This window comes from Mustela nigripes, chromosome 2, assembly GCF_022355385.1.
Source record: "Mustela nigripes isolate SB6536 chromosome 2, MUSNIG.SB6536, whole genome shotgun sequence".
Taxonomy (NCBI): domain Eukaryota; kingdom Metazoa; phylum Chordata; class Mammalia; order Carnivora; family Mustelidae; genus Mustela; species Mustela nigripes.
In genome coordinates this window covers 42,646,091-42,665,734 of record NC_081558.1, presented here as the reverse complement: position 1 = coordinate 42,665,734, position 19,644 = coordinate 42,646,091, and the positions used below count along the sequence as shown (strand labels likewise).

Genomic DNA, 19,644 nt, shown 5'->3' with positions numbered 1-19,644 from the left:
GGGTAGAACTAGCCAACATTATCAATACCAGATAAAGGGTTTGAGGCCCAGTGACTTCAGGAAAAATAATGACCAGAGTCTGCATCACTGACCTTAAGAGTAAGTCCTAGTTCTTATAAGTACTTACACATGGCCAGGCATTTTTCAAAGCCTTTTAGAAATACTAACTAAATTACTCCTTAAAATAGCACTATCAGATAGGTACTGTAATTATTCCCACCTCACTGATCTGTATACTGAAGAACGGAGAAAGTAAATAAGCACACAGTGAGTAAGTGTTCTTAGCCAGGATTTGAACCCTTGTTGAGAGAGTTCTTAACCATATGCTAAATTGTCTCACATGATATAAGTGGAATGATGCCGAAAAAAAAAAAAATGCATATGGAAGGGTCTACTACAGTACCGAACAGTCTGCTCTGTAAACCTGGGATGAGAATTCTGCACAGATCTTCCAAACCTCGCTCAGAAAGGGATCACTCCATTATAAATGAAAACTCGAATACAAGGAAATATAAACAAGAATTAAATTTACATATATAGTCATAAAATTTTTGTAAATGACACTCAAAATGGAAAAAGAGGTAAGAAAGGGAGCAGGAGTATTAACCCCAAAGATACAGATGTAGTGAAAAGAAGGGCCATCTGTACCCCAATCTTCATAGCAGCAATGGCCACGGTCACCAAACTGTGGAAAGAACCAAGATGCCCTTCAACGGACGAATGGATAAGGAAGATGTGGTCCATATATACTATGGAATATTATGCCTCCATCAGAAAGGACGAATACCCAACTTTTGTAGCAACATGGATGGGATTGGAAGAGATTATGCTGAGTGAAATAAGCCAAGCAGAGGAGTCAATTATCATATGGTTTTGCTTATTTATGGAGCATAAGAAATAACACGGAGGACATGGGGAGAGGGAGAGGAGAAGGGAGTTGAGGGAAATTGGAAGGGGAGGTGAACCATGAGAGACTATGGACTCTGAAAAACAACCTGAGGGTTTTGAAGGGGCGGGGGAGGTTGGGGGAGTCTGGTGGTGGGTATTATGGAGGACAGGTATTGCATAGAGCACTGGGTGTGGTACATAAACAATGAATTCTGTTACACTGAAAAGAAATTAAATTTTAAAAAAAGAAAGAAAGGAAGGGGGCAGGAACCAACTTAAAAGAAAACCAAGAAACCAACAAGTAAGGAAGAACCGGTATAATCTGGGGACACACTGACTTCAGGCCGGAGTCACTTTATTTTCCTCCTCATAGAACCACAGACCGAAAGTCAGGCTTGAGATAGAGACTCATCAGAGTGAAGGATCAGGGAGCCAGGAGAAAATGACTCACATTCTTTCTCCTTTAGTATCTGACAAGGAAGGCATTGTGATTCTGTCCTCATGTGGAGAAATCAAACATAATATCCCAATCAAATTTCCCCGCTGAGGACCCTGACTGAAGTTAGCTAACACTGGGGACCATTAGACCATAAATGATGTCTTAGCAGCTATCTCATCATTTTAAAGACCACCTCTAACCTTCTGGCCCAAGTCACAAATAAGCTGAATTTTTTTAAATCAATATTAAAGAAGACCTTCTAGCCTGAGTTAAATAAAGAAAATTTAACACATTTGCTAGGTAATGTAGACTGAGAACTGGTTTTTAAAATTTCTTTATCATACAAGGTAATTTTTTACTTCTAAGAATCACTTTAAAATAATGATTTTATTTTAGATAACTGTCTTAGGTTATGGAGGAATTTGTATTCCTTTCATTCGTAGAAATGGACCAAAAAAATTCTACTCCTTTCTCATCACCTTACAGCCAAATATGTGAGTGCTTAAAAGCAGCAAATTTTTCATATACATTAAATACTACACACACATACACAGTATTTCTAGGCAAAAATAGTTACTTTGGCTTTAAAAAAAAAAAGTAACCTTCTTGTTTACTTACAATTTCCCCTGCAATCATGGTCTTTAACATCCACCCTTGGGTTGGTTGTTTTAAACACTGTGACCATTTTTCTTTCACTGTAATTTTTATTTCCTCTTGGGGGTCAATCTAGCATTTTGGAACTACAAAAAGCTGATGGTATTTTATTGATGTTGATAATATAGAATCAGGATAGGATCAGCAAATTTTTTCTGTAAAGGGTCAGACAGTAAATATTTGGGACTTCGCGGGCCATGTCCTCTGTCATAAGGACTCAACTTTGCAGTTGTAATGTGAAAATAGTCAAAGGCAATATGTAGATGGATATAGCTGTATAGCTGTCTTTCAGTAAAATTTTGCAAAACAGGAGGAGCCTGACTTGGCCTAGGAGCATTGTTTACTGACCTGTGGGAACGCCAGCTCTTAAATGACTAAAAGATTTAAATGTGCATCTATGTCAATGCTATTTGATAGCAGCTTAAATACAATAATAAACTTAGAGTAATAAATATGATAGAGGTGCAACTAATGTCCTGCAATGCATATCTTTCTGTAATTTTAAATTCAGTTATTAATATGCTTTTTTAAGCAAATTATTGGTGACAAATGGGATATATGGAAAAATTCATAATTGCATGTTTTAACTAGGAAATTATGTAGTGATACATTAAAACAACAGTAGAATTTCAAACCCTGATAGCAGTTCAGTAAGAAGTTATATATTTTGTACTATCTCCCCTTTGTAGTCATTCCTCCATAATCACAACCAGCCTCCTTATAGGACTTGAATTGGCCTTAAACAATATAGGATAGGTTGGATTGTCATTATTCCTGACATTTTACGTGTGAAAATAAAGGTTGAATGATTTGCCCAAAATTCACAAACTTACGTAGTAGCAAAGCTGGGATTGGAACTCAGATGTCCTGACTGTCCAGTGCTGTTTGTATCACATCTCTCTGCATTCTTGGTAGAAAGAATTCCCCAGAGGTCCTTTACGGTGAGTGATCTTTTAGTTATTTCATAGAATTTACAGAAAAAATACCCAAATTTGGGGAAGTGAGAGAGACAAGGCTCCAGATACTCAGCCAATGCTGACCAGACATTGGGATTGTGCCAAGTGGTGCTGAATGGGGTCTGAGTTGGTGGCCTGAGTCTCTAGCACAGCCTTCCATGTCTTGGTGGTTAACAGCTAGAAGTTTATCTTCAAGTACCTGTTAGGCAGTTGCCCAGCAAATATCCCAATCCTTATGCATTAATGAAGGTCTACTTAACACTCAAGTCAAGGATGCTCAGCGTGTGGAATGATTCATTAATTAAAATGATGTATGTGATAGAGTGCACACCCACACCATGGTGGCCATCACTTACCAAGCACAGGAGCCTTAACATCAATGCTACCTCTGAATTGTGAAGTGACACCCCACATAGATTCCATTGTCAGATCTAAATTTTCACAACTGATATCTACTTGCCTTCATAACCCTAGAAGACCATATTATATTAGCTGTAGCTCAGATCCAAGGCAGACATTGGTTTTAGTCTCCCACCGTGCTATAGGGATTTTCTGATAAGCATCATTTTTTTTTTTAAGAGAATCTTTTTTTTTTTTTAAATTTTTACTTATTTATTTGACACAGAGAGAGAGAGAGATCACAAGTAGGCAGAGAGGCAGGCAGAGAGAAAGGGGGAAGCAAGCTCCCTGCTCAGCAGAGAGCCTGATGCGGGGCTCGATCCCAGGACCCTGAGACCATGACCGGAGCTGAAGGGAGAGGCTTAACCCACTGAGCCACCCAGGCGCCCCTGATAAGCATCATCTTTAGCATTGACTTATTTGACTGGTAATATTTTAGGTTGGGAGCAAGATCATTAGTGCAGTCAGAAGTGTAACTTCATGTAGTGGTGGTTCTGGGTCTCAAAAAGGGGCAGAAGTTTAGAAAGGTATTTATGTCTTAAGCATCAAATTGTAGAAAAACCAAAAAACCAAAGAAAAGTAAATAAGCAAAGTCAAATGAGAAGAAGGGGAAAATGAGATACATTATTCATCACTGCAAACAGAAATTTCTGGAAAATGGTGGAAACAAAAGGAGATTTTCTGCTATTCCTACTTAAGCCTGTTGGCGCTTAAGTAGGAGTAAGTCCAACAGGACATTGTTCAGTGTTGCATTGGTAAGTCAGATGTCTTTTATTATCTGACTAATCACTAGTGTTCTGTGAGTTTTCTGTAATTCATTACACATCTTTCTCTTACACTTGGTTATAAATCTGACTTGTGTGGCTTTATATAAACCTTTTACATAGCATAACTATATAATTAATATGTCCATATTTTACATAAATATGATTTATCTGTATTTTAGAAGAGTATGAAGTAAACCATAAAAAAATTTTAAATTGTGCAACACTTTTCTCTCTCCCGAAATTATGTTCAAATTTAATTTGATTTCATAACTGCCTATGTAAATTGTAAACTGTGTTTATGCTTTTGTTAACTGCTATTATCTTCTTTAGCTGACAGATATAAAACCCACTTTATTGGGATCAGTCTTGAGTTATGCAAGTTGGAATTAGAGTGGGCATGTCAGAACACCCTCTGGCATGAAGTGGAACCCCCTGAACATCAGAGTGTATCAGATAGAGTTTCAGAATGTGAGTAAGTAAAGACAGGAGAAATATCTCAAGTCTGAAAAACCACTAGTTCTATAAAAACTCCTGAGCCCAAAGGAACCCTGACAATTATGAACACAGGCTCCATAGCAATGAGCAATCTTGTACCTTCCCTAAATACCTGAAAAAACTAAAATATCATGGAAGGGAAGAAGCTATGCTTTATTGTTAATCGAACCAATAACCAAGTTTGTGTCTGTAGTCCTGGGACTCTGCACCCACTTAAAATAAACTTGACAGTGGACACAGGATAATTGTGGGCAATTACTGACAATAAAGACTCAATTATTATAGAAAAAATTAATCTGTACTTTCCATTGTGCCAAATCTATCAAATAATTCTACTGGTTATTATCTTGATAATGACAACACAAGAAATCAGTATAGTCTTGTCAAACTGTCCAGAATGTGGAAATAGAGATTATGGGTAGAAAAGAGATAGATATGATGTACATCAGTTAATCCTTCCTCTGATCAAGAATTTTATGGTGGACTCCAGTTTATATTGTGTTTATTTTATTCAGATGAAAGCTAAATGTGGTCTCCCTCTCATACTTAGCTGTTTACTTCACAGCGTTTGAATATTGCTTTGGTTTTCACTTTCCTTCTCTACCCTTATGGTTTGGGATTCCTTTGACCATTATTTCTTTTTCCATTTCTCCATTTTTTAAGGCAAGTGTTTCCCTTTAGCCAAACAATGTTCAAGAAACTATTGTCTAAGAGCTTTTTTTTTTCCCCCTCTTTTTTGAACTGCCTTTGTGTTTAGAATCCTGGTTTCTAGCCTAGAGCCCTGTGCCTCAACAGTGTCTTCTAAATCACACAGGGAAATAGAAAACTTTTAATTAGAAAGCCAAAATGGTTATTAGAGAGGTCTCTGAATTTTAATCACTCCCTACGATTTTCATCAAATATGAATAAAACTTCTTTTTTTCCCCTAGGAAGGTATATACTATGGAAATATTGGTAAAAGGCAGAGATACATGATTTTGAGACTGTGTTGGACTGTTGGATATAGGTGGGCTAACTTTGTGGGTGCGAGGATCTGAAATGAGAGAGGGTTTCATAATGTGTTCTAGCTGGTAATTTTATTCAAAGGCATTTTATGGATGTAAGATTAAAATTTTGTATACTAAATTTACCGTAAATAATTTAGCCTCTTCAGTTATTCTAAGAAAAGCTAAACCAGTAGTTATTTATTTGTTGTCCTCCATAATTTGCATCCTGTTACGAACTAAATGTGTATGTTCCTTGAAAATTCCTATGTTGAAACTCTAACACCCAAAGTGATTGTATTTAGAGATAGAGCCTATAAGAAGGTAATCAAGGTTAAACAAGGCCATAAGGGTGTGGTGCTGATTCTGTAAGATTAGTGTTTCTAAAAACAGACACCAAAGAGCTTCTCTCTCTCTCTCTCTCTCTCTCTCTATCTATCTATCTATCTAACTTGTGTGAACAGAGCTAAAGACAGCCATTTGCAAGCCAAGAAGAGAGCTCTCACCAGGAACCCAGTCATCTGGCACCCTGAACTTGGACTTCCCAGGCTCTAGAACCATGGAAAGCACAGTTCTGTTGCTTAAATCACTCGGTCTATAGTATTTTGTTAGAGCAGCCCAAGCCAAACAAGACAAACCCATTGTCAAGAATCTAACAGTGCTCTTTCACAGGATAGAGAACCCAAGAGACTAAGGTCTGCCACTCTCTGGATTAGGGTAGGGTTTTGAACTCTAAATGGTTGCAGGCTACAAAACTGGTTGTGAGACTTTGGGCCTCTCTAAGTGTAATTTTCCATATTTGAAAATAGTTCTGATAATAGTAATTCAAACTTACTGAGACTGTGAAGATTAAAGAAGATAAACAGTATTTGGCATGAAAAAAAAATCAGTAAATGAAAACAATTATTAGTATTATATCTATAAATATTCAGAACACATGAGCAAACCACTTAATATAGGTGAGGCCTCACATTAATACTGTTGAAATGTAGCAGTAAATACAATGATAGCTAGATGACTTTTGAAAATGAGTCTTAGATCTTTTCTAAAATAAAATCGCTTTTGATTCTAGAATACAGATTGGCACTTATCTACATACAGACAATTAAGGTGACATGCTGAATTTTACCTGAGCCCTGTGCTCCTGGAACACAGCCAAGATTGAGAAATTCCATCACCCTTTTGTGTTCTGGAAAATGGCTTCCTGCAAAGAAACATGCAATGTAAATAATGAGTCATGGCACCCCCTGATTTACCTATGACAAGGGTACACACTGACCCTCTGCATTCCCACTCTTTAGCTCTTTAGCGATTAGCTGAATCATTTTGTCTCTGCCATCATTGTAACCAAGTATTTCCTTTTTTTTTTTTTTTTAAGATTTTGATTTATTATTTGACAGAGAGACAGGGAGAGAGGGAACACCAGCAGGGGGAGTGGGAGAGGGAGAAGCAGGCTTCTTGCTGAGCAGGAAGTCTGATCTGGGGCTCCATCCCAGGACATGGGTATCATGACCCACGCCAAAGGCAGACACCTAATGACTGAGTCACTCACGCACCCCAATAACCAAGTACTTCTTGACCAAACTGGTTAATCTCCTCCTCTCAGGCCTATGAATTTTGACCCCTCCTCAGCTTGAACCAGGACACAGCCCTGCTTCATTAGGCCCCTCGAGAAAGTAAGCTATCATTAGGGCAAAACATTCTTCTCCCTCATAGCACCTCCTGCACACCAGGTACTTCCTAGCCCCTGTCACCCTGTCTTTCTAAAAGAAAAATGAAAAACCTCTTTTCCCTAAGCTCTGGAACACTTGTTGATCCATAGTCAGAGAATCTTTCCCTATTGCATTAGTCTAATTCACTGCTTTTAATAATCTCTTAGAATAGTCTCTCCGTACCTAAGTCCCGATTTATTTTTAATTTGACAAAGGAAATTTGAATGAAATAAAAATTTGTCAAAATCGTCTGGGAGTCTTAGATTAATTGGCTCTTCAGACTCTTCTCGCCTCATTCTTAGAGACTGCCACTATTTTGGTTTCTGCTACTATAATTGCAAATTGATGGGTAAAATAAAGTAATACATGACCAAGCTGGGGAGTTTTAGCTTCCAATTAGGAAGCTCTCCATCAGAGTTTTTACTATCTAACCCAATTCTAAGTATGTTAATAAAGTTTCCTGTTATTCAGAGTCTTTTGCAGAGCTGGAAACTAAGCTATTTTACCAAATCAGTTTCAGGGAGATTTTATAAGATACCTAAGATACATGAAACAATTTAAACTTCCTTTACTCTAAAGAGCAGTAGATGTGATTAAATAGCCCCGTGATATTCTGATGAAAGGTTTGCATATTAAAGTGGTTGGGATGCTCTCTAGAGCAGTATGTTCTACTTAGACGTAAGTTGAACTTGGATTTGTCATGACTGGAGAGAACTGTGCCTTAGGATCATGCAGGTTTATGCCCCAGTTTCACTTTGCTGTTCTGTAGTGGCTGAATGACTTAAGGACTTCCCTGTGTCACATGAAAATTGAAATGACAACACTTCTCTCTCATGGTTGGTGGGAGCATTGAATGTGGGCAAAGTGCTTAGCATAGTACCTGGGACAGGTTTAATAAAGAAATACTGTTATTGTTAGTAAGTACCTTTATTCAGTTTTCTTCTGCCCCTTTGCTCAATGGAACAAGGTTTCTCCCTGTCTTTGGATGAAAAGTTAGGCAGTCCTAGGACTTTTCTGGTCAATATAAAGAATTTCAAAGTACTTTGTCAGTTTAAGTTACAAAACATGTCACCAGTTTGGAAACTAGAATGTCTAGATCCAGATAATATTGATTTTAAAGTAAGCAATGGAGGGGCCAAGGGGAGGCTGCTGAAAATGTGCCACTTTGGCAAATTGATTATTTTGAATTAAAAGTTACTTAAGAAAGCAACCAGTGTAAAAAAGAACACTCTGACCCCTCCTTTGTCTCCAGAAAGCAGGAAATAAATCTCTGATGTGACAGGTATACACCCTGTACGGGGAAGGAAGGAGACATTCTAATCATCAGATATGGTGATTGAGAGCTAAGAAGGCTGCATAAACAAAACTTGTTACTTTACTAATTTACTGCCTTGGTTTAATTTCTGTTTAGAATTCCTTACCAACTGAAGCTCCCAAATAGAAGTTTTCTTGGTCTGGTCAACCCCTCACAGATTTATTGTTTTGTTGTCTAAAATGTATACAAACAAGATGCCATCGCATTTCTTTAGAGCTCAGCTTTATTATGGGGCCTCCACATGCACCTGATTAAAATTTTTTTCTCTTGTTGATCTGTCTCATGTCAATTTAATTTTTATACCAGCTAGAAGTATGCTGAAGGGTAGAGTAAAATTATTCCTCCCCAATACCAACATATGGGATCTGGATGGGGTGTCGGAGTTTTTCTCTGTTTCTCCATCTCATTTGGGCAGGTGTTTATTGCCAACTCTTCCTCTCATGGAGGGTTTTGTGGGTTCTTGGGGGAACAACTCCCTTCTATTGTGGGGGAACTCTAATCTCCAGCTCCGCTGACTATAGCGAATAGATTTCATTTTCGTTTCTGCTGGTCACTTACTTCTGTAGTAATGCCTTTAGATCCCAGAAGTCCACTGCCAGATTTTCTCTGTGGATGTTATTTCTCCCCCAGGAGAGTCTTCTTGGACAAGATTTGACAATGACTGACCTTCCATCCCATGCTGTGTCTTACTCCCTCATGACCCTCATGAGAACTACCGAAAACATTTACTCATCCTCAGGCCTCAGTAGTCTTGAATACAACATGATTTCAAAGCACGCTTCTTTCAATTTATCTGCCCTAAATTATTCATCCCTCACTTTTTGGATTTTTCAGATAAAAGTTAGACATTGGTCTCCTGTGTTCTTTCAAACTTAGGTGACCTTTTCAAAGTCTCTGTGGTTCTCTTGAAGAAGTTATTGCCTCTAGAAGCAAATGGAGAAGCACATCCAGCCCTTCCCTTTGGGGAGGAATAGGCAAAGTGGGACTCAGAGAATACAAGATGGTCCACAATTCTTACCCTCAATATTGTGAACTGCTTCAGAGACATCTAACTGGTTCTTGATTACCTAAAGTTTGAAAGTTCTATCAGGTAAGCTTTTTTACAATACTCTCAGCTCTCTGGCATCTGATATCTGATGGATTTGAATCCATTTTAATCTCATTTTCCATTATTATTGGTTTAGTAAAGCTATTCAACTCAGTATATATAAAGCCTGCTTCATAGTTAATACATTGGTTATTGGCACAATTAACATTAGCTCAGCAGCAGAAAGGGTTTTTTGGTTTGTTTTTTTTTATGTTTTATTTATTTATTTGACAGACAGAGATCACAAGTAGGTAGAGAGGCAGGCAGAGAGAGAGATGGGGAAGCAGGCTCCCTACTGAGCAGAGAGCCCGATGCAGGGTGCGATCCCAAGACTCTGGGATCATGACCTGGGCTGAAGGCAGAGGCTTTAATCCACTGAGCCACCCAGGCACCCCAGCAGAAAGGGTTTTGTCGGATGATCCAAGGAACTCCCAAAAGCCCAGAAGGGAAAGTAAGTAAATAAAAAAGAAAGCATAAGGGTGAGTTTTAATGCTCAGCATAAATTTCAGACCAACATCAGCAACATGGGTATCAGTGAAGTGGGTGGTACCAGCTTTATAGTGGACATTTTAGCTTCCTTCTCAATTTATATCCTCACTGGCAGAATAAAAATAGTAGCAACTATCATAATACGATTTACTAGCAGGCATTGTGCTAACACTTTTATATTCATTATGTCATTTAATCCTTATGCCATTTAGAATGCCAGAAGAATTTAATAATCTGTCCAAGAACACATGATTAACAGAGGCTCTGAATTGATACTAGATCTATCTGGATCTTTAACCTAAGCTCTCCAACACTGGACTGCTGATGTTATTCAAGATCCTTTCTTTGGTTTTGTAGAAAACTTGTCCAGAGTCTGGTGTTTCAGTCATGCCTGGACACACTCAATCTGTGAGAAGGCAAACATGTCCTGAGAGTTTATTCAATATTTTTTCTTTAGTTTGGCTGGAAAAGTATCAAGTCTTTTACTAGTTTAGAGAATAAGATTCTCTAAATTTTCCACATGGTCCACTAGGGACACAATCAAAATCAAAAATCTATAATTTGGTCATGGGTTCAAAAGGTGCATTTTGTGAATATAAATAAAAGAAAAGAATTTTCTACTTCTCTAAGGAGAACCAGACAACCTACCACTAACTACAGTGTTAGAGATTATGCAGTGCATGGGTTTTAAATGCCCAAACTCAATAGATCTAAATTTGTGAAAAGAAAGCAAATAGCCAAGTAGTATACTTAAGAGTTGAAGACGAAATGACTGATTTTTACAATGTCTTGCACAATGTTAACAGAGATTCTATGAAAGAGCTCTAAGAACAACCAAGTATGTGAAACACTAGATTGAACAGACTTCCATCCTATTACTTTCTCGGTCTTTAAGACTTGCCTCTCTAAGAAGGAGCACAGTTTACAGAGGACTCACATGTCTTTGATCACAGAAGGCTTTGTCCTCTCCATCCATCCACTCCTCAGAAGGACCAAATAATACAGAGGGGGCTGTCAGGGCTCCAGGGATGCTTCTGTGAGAAATGGCGATCTAGATGGTCACAGGTGGTCACTTTTCTAGAAAATCAATGTGAAGTGTGATTATTAAAGAAATAAGAGTCAGAATTGTACAGGTCTTTTCATCTAAAGAAGAAAAGTCAAAACGGTTTTCTGGTGAGAAGGAAAGTGTCCAAGTCAGATGTTTCACCAGTAGGAACACTGCATAATGAGCTTTCACATTCAACCTAACCATCTGATGTGTGTACCCTGAGACGGATGGCAAGACTTTGGCTTCTCTTTGAAATTTTAAGTGATAAATGCTTATTTTTGGCACCAAAAGTCACGGTCTTTTTTAGATACTGATTTCCCAGCTGAAATAACTCATCATAATGAGATGCACAGACTGTACACTACAGATAAACTTCCTTCTGCCATCTGTAAGTGGAGCATAAACAGTAGGAGGGCACCGTGGCTACAATATGCAGCTTCTTTTAGTAAAAACCAGAGAAGAACAGATGTTAGCAAGGAGAATGTTACAGTGCTTTCTCATTTATTTATTATTTTACATCCCAAAGTGTTAAAGGAGTGATATCAATCTCATTTTGCATTAGAGGAATCATAGATGAGCTCTTCTGGTAGAAGGAAGCTACCTCTTTTGCTGTGGAAAATAGTGCCATTAAGATCCCTTTCATAGAAGCTGGATTTCCAGACCTTCCTTCCACATGGCTAAGCCCAACAAAATTGTCACCCATCGAGGGCTCCTGTTGACAGCTCAGAGACTGAACAGCCTTATGCCATGACCCTTATACGCTAGTTCTCAAGTAAGTCACTTGGCCATTCCTGATCTTTGTGGATGACCCCACAATTCTAGCAAACACTGCAACCATCAACTTTCAAATCTGTTTTTAATTCTTCATGGACCTGGTTGTTGAGATTTCTAACAGCATGAATTCTTTCCCACTGAACCTAAAGGATTCCAACCCAGGGAATTACCTCTTTAAGAAGTTTTGTTTTAATAATAAAATCATCTTAAACAGATGCAACAAGATATAAATATTAGTAATCTCAGATATTGTGTAAATCTATGTGTGTAAATCTTTGAGCTTTCTGAAAATTTTAATGACATTAAAAGTCTTTATTTTTACTACATACATTTTAAGTTAAAAAGTGCACACTTTTAAAGTTAGAAATTATCTTTGCTTGCTGTGTCATGATGAAATCTTAAGACAAACTAGTGGGGAAGAGGCACTTAAAATCCAGCCAGGTGAATGGCCCGAGAGCAGTGGCTGAATGGCAGAGCGTGGGTTCCCCTTTAGGCTCTATGTTTCAAAGGTCAGCACACCTTCCACTCTACCACAGCATCTCCTGCAAAGGTTATGCTTTTAGGTATTTAGTTCTGGACCTGCTTGAACGGGATGACTTTTGGGAGTTAAGAGGATAAGGGATTGCTGTGAATTCTTAATGTCTCTGCTGACTACTTACTTCTTCAATGTGTGATGAACCTGAATAACTGTTCTTTCTTTTTAATATCCATCGTATCAGTAGTAAGAGTACTACATGACTTTATTGAATGTTTGAATATACACCAGCACCACCTGACGTGCATTTCATAGTTGTAAGCATAAAGATAAGAGAAGGAGAGAGAGAGAGTTTCCTCAATTACAGGTTGATGAAAATGAGTGCTATAGGCTTTGAGAGATTAAAGAACTCTCTCAAGATCATTTAGTTATCTAGCTTGCAAGTGATGGTGCCAGGAATTAATCCAGGAATCTTTGACTCTTAAAACTTATGGTTAGTTACCACAAACTCAGGAAAGGCAAATGCCCTGTGTTCGTGCTGCCACTGTCCATTCCTCTGTCCATGGCAGACATTGTTAATTGATTGTGGCACTCTCTGTTGGCCTACATCAATGTACCTCCCCTTCCGGACAGCCATGACTGTGGGATTGGAGTTGGCATGTGAAATGAGTTCCATTCTTTCCTTAACTGTACTGACTTCACAAATCACACTCTAAAGTGTTAGCACATACTTTGAGGGGAAAAAAAAATAGCTTATATTTTACCATTGATTATTATCACCCTGTCACGTTAATATCATATAATGCTATTTATATACATATTTTAGTTGTTGACAAGTAGGAAATAAAGTGAATGATTATTAATTTGGTACTGCAATCATGCAGCGTGAGAGCGATGATCACATACTTTGTTTGATATGGAGTATGCATTTTAATTATTTAGGCAAGTGGAGTCGTTGTGAGTAGTTCCAAAGTATAAATAACATTTTAGGTACCATGTGTCTAACCATCTGCAGTATTCCAGTATAATGTGTGTCCCAATGAACTTAACTATACAGTAGGGAATTGTACAGGCAATTAGTTGCATTCTTTGTGTGCTCTGATTGCAGCAAGGCTGGCAGAAGAAGAAATAATTTTATAAGGAAAAGAATAAAGAAAAATATATACTTTTAATGGATAGGATCATAAATGCTATGATGTTATGCCCATAGTCCCAAAGAAAGTACAGGGGCCCTGAAATCCTTACAGAAGATTAAGATCTCCAGTGTTTCATTAGTTTCTGAAAATTGCCACTTAAACTATAAAGATAGAGAACTACCCACTCAAGGGAAGCCCAGAAGTGGGCTACCATTAGGAATTCGTCCTCTACCACTTGTTTTAGTTATAATGATTCTCAGACAATTTTCTGAGAAAGGCTGCAGTCAGTGATCACTTTTGACATCATGATTTCCACTGGAGTACAGCAGTCCCCCTGGATCTTGCTTTTCCAGGTTTCAGTTATGGGCAGTCAACTGAGGTCCAGAAGATGATGATCTTCCTTTTGAGGTTACCGTAGAAAAGTCAATAGGAGCCTAACGTTACATCACAATGCCTACGTTCAAACACCTCACTTCATCTCATCAGATAGGTGTTTTATCACCTCACATCATCACAGGAAGAAGAAAAGTGAGTACAGTATAATAAAGTATTGTGAGAAAGAGGGAGAGACCATATTTCCCTTTTATTACAGTATACTGTTATAATTCTTTTGTATTATTAGTTGTTATTGTCAACCTCTTACTGTTCTAATTTACAAATTAAACTTTCTCCTAAGTATGTATAGGAAAAGACATAGAACATACAGGGTTCAGTTCTATTTGCAGTTTTAGGCACCCCCTTGGCAGTGTTGGGAAGATATCCCCTGTGGATGGTTGGGAGGGTGCTGTACTGGGGAAGTGACAGGGGCTATTAGAGAAGCTTTACTTCTAGCAGTGGAGTAGAAAGATGTGTGACTTCTGGGGGGATAAAGACTCAATAGTTCCTACTAAAAAAATGTTTTCCTGTAATTTGTGGTACAGATGGTGGTTAAGATGTTAAGATATTTTATAAATATCCATAACATAAATTATGAGGGATTTATATTTTTTATAACCAGTTATGGAAGGCTCCATTTTAACTGTCGTAATCATTATCTTACTTGCTTTCACACATGACAATCATTATATCTTACAAGTATCTCTGTTTTACAGTGTCCATCAACCATTTGGTAAGAGACTATTTTGTACATTGTTATTTTAGTTATAATTTTCTCATTCATTCCTTCCCACAAACATGAAATTTAGCTATTATTACAGAGGAGAAAATGGAATTTTAAGAGGCTTGCTAGGTCAGACAACTAAAAAGTTGGGGAGCCAGGCTTTGAAATCTGGAATATTGGAAGTAAGTCTACATAAAAAATCAGAGGATACCTGCCTTTTGGCTCTCATCACTACAGATGAGCAATGTGACTTTGGCCATCTCTCTTCTACTCCTTCTATAAAATAATGTTATTAAACTAGATACCCTTTTTTTTCTGAAAAGGGATTTTAATTTGAATATTGACAAATATAAAAGCACTAACATCAAAATGTGTTATGGAAATTTTATATATATATTTTAATGTAGAGAGATATATAGATATATGGATATAAATAGAAGATAGGGAACTTTGCTATTCCATACACTTTACCATACACTTTACCATACATTATAACTAGAGCAGTGCCTTTGGGAAACTAATTTTCTTACAGTCCAGTTTCCTTTTGTATTAGATGTGGGATTGACTAGATAACCAAGCTAAGACTGGTAAATAAACTGGGCTTCAAAGAATTTCCCACACCTCCTTTTAAATGCCAAACTACATATGAGCAGCTTTGAGAATCAGATTAAAAAGTTATTATGCATTTTCCCCAGAAAATATGTATGTGTACATAGATGGATATATACATATACATATATATATATATATATATATATATATATATGCCAGAGTATTGACTCCCTGATTATGAACTCCAGCGGTTTTTGCTCAGACATTGTCACTATAAAGTGCTATCTTCATAACAGGTGTTATTTCAAAAATATCATTTTTAGAATTTGCATTACATTGATATTTTTCCCATTACAGTTTAATATAAATTGTAGGAAATGCAGTATTCTTAATTATATTCCAATACCTAATTTTATTTCTAGACTATATTTTGAGGGCTTCCTCTATATTTTGATAGATATCACCAAATAGCTTTTTAATTTTTTTTTTTTTTAACCAATCTGTGCTACCAGTAGGAGTTATAAACAGTTTACTCCTTTTCCTTGCCAACCGTAAGGTTTAGGCTCGTTTTTTATTTTTGCCAATTCTACGAGGACTAATCGTGTTTTGTTTCTTTAAATTTTAATTCTTCTATTATATTCTTGCCCTGGGCTTACGCGTGTCACATTTGAACTTGCCACAGCTACAACCTAGGTTGCACATATTTCTAACATCACGGAAAAACCAGAGAATGAAGAATATTACCTTTCCGGTAAGTTAGTTTCAGAAAGTGTTACGGAACCTGGACTGGATCCTCACAGAAGAACCAAGTGGCACTCGGAGACCTTGGAGGACTGAAGGTTTATTTAACACCTGTGGGCTCAGAGGAGTGTAGTCCCCTAAGGTCTGAAACCCGAGCACAAAGCGGGTATTTTATACACTTTTACTTCTGTATCTGGGCCACTCTAGCGCCCCCAGCAGGCGGGGCAGGAGGGAAAACCCGGAATGGCTCTGAGGCCGGGACTGGGGTTCCCTGGCTGAGTTGGTGGGCCACCTTAGAACACAGATTTTCCTTGTCAGAAGAAGTACTAATATCCGTGCTTTCTCTCTAGAAAGCAAAGTTCTAAGTGGTCCATTTTGCACAATAGTTTGCACATTTTGTTTATCTTACCATGGACAATAGTACCCCCACGAACACAAAAACATCCTAAATATTTGTGAAACAGAGGAAGTTTGGAGAATCCAATCCATGGGAAGTAGACTGATTTAGAAGAGCTTTAGGTTGTAGGCATGCACTTCCACAGCTGTTGGGGGTATAAAGAAATAGCAGATGGAGGGTGTAGGAACTGATTAAGGGTATTATTGAAGGATTTAAGGAAGTTCTGTGTTGCTTATCCCAGAACAGAGGGACTTTTCTGCTCATATTGGGAGAGAACCAGGACCAAATGTGAGATTGCTCTGCCACAAAACCAAAATAGATGCTGAAGCAATTTTCCAACCATTTTGTAACTTCTCAGAGTCCATCAAGATGAGCTGTTTCATTTGCTTAACTTAAAAAAAAAAAAAAATCTAATACAACAGGGAGTTGAGCAATTTTTCCTGGACTAGCATTTCTTGGGGTTAAAAATTAAACATCTGTCAGATATTGCAAAACATTGAAAATAGATACTACTGTGTTGTTGATTTTAATCCATAAATCATGAAGGGGATATGCTATTACTTTTCATTCTGAAAGTCAGTGTCCTACTTCTATGAAAAGAATACCCAGAAAGCTGAGGGAACATTTCATTCTTTTTTAATTTTTCTCACGTTCAACTGATTGTTTTTCAAATGTATGCATTGTTGTAGGTCAGTGGTTCTCCAGGTGTCATCTCCAATGCAGCAGGGGAAACAACAGACCTGGGAACTACTTAAAAATGCAAAGTCTTTGGGCCCCATCCCAAATCTACAGAACCATAGACTCTGGGGATGGAATCTAGCACTTACGCTTTAACAAGCCCTGCAGGGGATGCTGATGCTTGCTGAAGTTTGGGACTATTAATTTGAGAGCTGCCAATTATGTAAAGGTATTTAATTTTTATGTACTATAGTTCAAGTTGACTTTGATATTAATGCTTCATATGGTTATATGTCAACTCAGATTTCACCTAATGACCTTTCTGGACAAAACAGCTTATTTTAAATGATACCTTATTCTTTACTGCAGAATTATCAACATGAATATAACTGTCCCTTCTCCGTTAACAGGTAGTTTTGTAGAAGTATTTAATCAGTACATCATAATGTGTAATTAGCACTTTTCACAGAGCTGAGTTATTTAAATATTTTTATCTTTACAGTGGTCCTATGATATGGGTACTATTATTAATATTATCTGTATATATATTCATCAGAAATTATTTTATCACTCACCATACCTGGGTTACTCACATATTAAAGAATTGTGAAGTATCTATTTGTTTAGAAATAGACAATAATATAAATCATTTAGAGATCATTTTTATCTGTCTCTACCAGAAAGAAAAAGGTTAAACTAAGAAACTATTTTTTTCATGTCCTAAGTATTATAATTTATCACACTTTGTTACGGTTTGAAAAATACTGATCCCTTCAAAATTAGGAAAGACCTGTATAATGCACAAAACTTGAATAATATAGGCCAGTAATAATTATAGTGAAAACACAATTTAGAAGTGAAGGATTAAGTGTAAAATCCCTAAGCAATACACACATAAGGCATATTTAAATCTTGAAAACTGCCAAGATAAAAAAAAAAACGCTTTGGCAATAGGGTGCGTTCTGTACACACAGTTTATATTACTTTGAAACACTTCCATCTAGTGGTTGAGTCTTTTAATTACAGATTTGATTAGAGCAGTACAATTATTATAAGACACTTCCAGGGTTTAATTTCATGGAAAATCATGTTGTTACTTTGTAAGTTCATTTTAAAACATAGTTAACTTTCATACTCTACATAGCAATTTACTGTTTCATAATATAAACATTTTCCCCATAGACTTACAAACATACATTATAAACATTTTAATCATCATAATTACTCTAATATATATTGTACTAGAGTTAGCTTCTTGGTATGTCACTTATTGAAGTTTATCCAAAAGGAAATTTGTACTGATTCTTATAACTGGAATTATTAAGTTAATTACTGAGTTACATAAATGTTTTACAAAACATTAAGGACTTCCTTTCCTAAAAGCAGAAGATAGGAGGGCTTAGTATCAGCTTTGAAAAAAAATTTTTTTTCTCCTATTGTCAGATCTCCTGTATACAGTTTTGTGTTTTTGCTGACATAATTGTGTGTGTGTGTGTGTGTGTTTTTAAGGTTTTATTTATTTATTTGACAGACAGAGATCACAAGTAGGCAGAGAGGCAGGCAGAGAGAGGAAGGGAAAGAGGCTGCCTGCTGAGCAGAGAGCCCTTGCAGGGCTTGATCCTAGGACCCTGGGATCATGACCTGAGCTGAAGGCAGAGGCTTTAACCCATTGAGCTACCCAGGCACCCCAGTTGTAGTTTGTCTGTTTGTTTTTTAGGTATAACTGACATATACCATTCTATTAATTTCAGGTATACAGTGTAATGATTTGATATTTCTATATATTTCAAAATGATCAGTATAGTAAGTCTAGTATATTCTAAATATTTGACTATTTTTAAAATGTAAAACTCAGCTCACTATGTTTTGATAAACAGATTAGTTTTCTTGTATTTTAATTGTTGCATTGTTCCTCATTTGGTGCTTTTGCTTATTTATCCAACACACATTTATTTGGAAGGTATTATATGTTGGGGCCGATTCTATAGTAATGACTGATATAAAGGAATAATATAAACAGCATCTGACTGCTTTATAGCTGACAATCACAAATATCTTCCCTGAAAAAATGACATTTAATCTGAACAGAACCAATTTATATGAGATTCCAGAGAACACTCCAGAAAGAAGAACAGCAACTGCAAATGTTTTTAGGTAGGAGTCAGTTTTAGTGAGCTCTAGGAACAGAGATAGTCAGAATGGCCAAAGCGTACCTTTGGGAGGAATACTGCATGGGATACAGTCAGTAAGGTAGCAGGGTCTCACTCAGAGATGGTCATGTGGTTAGGAATTAGGGATTTTAACTAAATTTATTGAGAAACTATTGGTATAATCTGATGTATATGTTATCCAATTCCCTGTTGTTTTACTTTTCTTTAAAGATTTTATTTATTTGTCAGAGAGAAAGTCTGCTAGTGCACAAGCAGGGGGACCGTCAGGCAGATGGAGAAGTAGGCTCCCCACTGAGCAGGGAGCCAGATGTGGGACTCGATCCCAGGATCCTGGGATCGTGACCTGAGCTGAAGGCAGACGCTTAACTGAGTGAACCACCCAGGTGTCA

At 37.2% G+C, this 19,644-nt stretch overlaps 1 long non-coding RNA gene across 1 annotated transcript in view; it reads right to left on the bottom strand.

Annotated features, from left to right (window-relative positions):
* Window positions 1-16,145, bottom strand: part of LOC132009859 (uncharacterized) — a 62,382-nt gene extending 46,237 nt beyond the window's left edge. The window contains exons 1-3 of the long non-coding RNA XR_009402082.1: window positions 16,013-16,145; window positions 11,122-11,261; window positions 6,711-6,785 (exon numbers count right to left, since the gene is read on the bottom strand). This is a non-coding gene — a long non-coding RNA (uncharacterized LOC132009859). The remainder of the gene's footprint in view (window positions 1-6,710; window positions 6,786-11,121; window positions 11,262-16,012) is intronic.
* Between the last annotated feature and the right edge of the window lie 3,499 nt (window positions 16,146-19,644).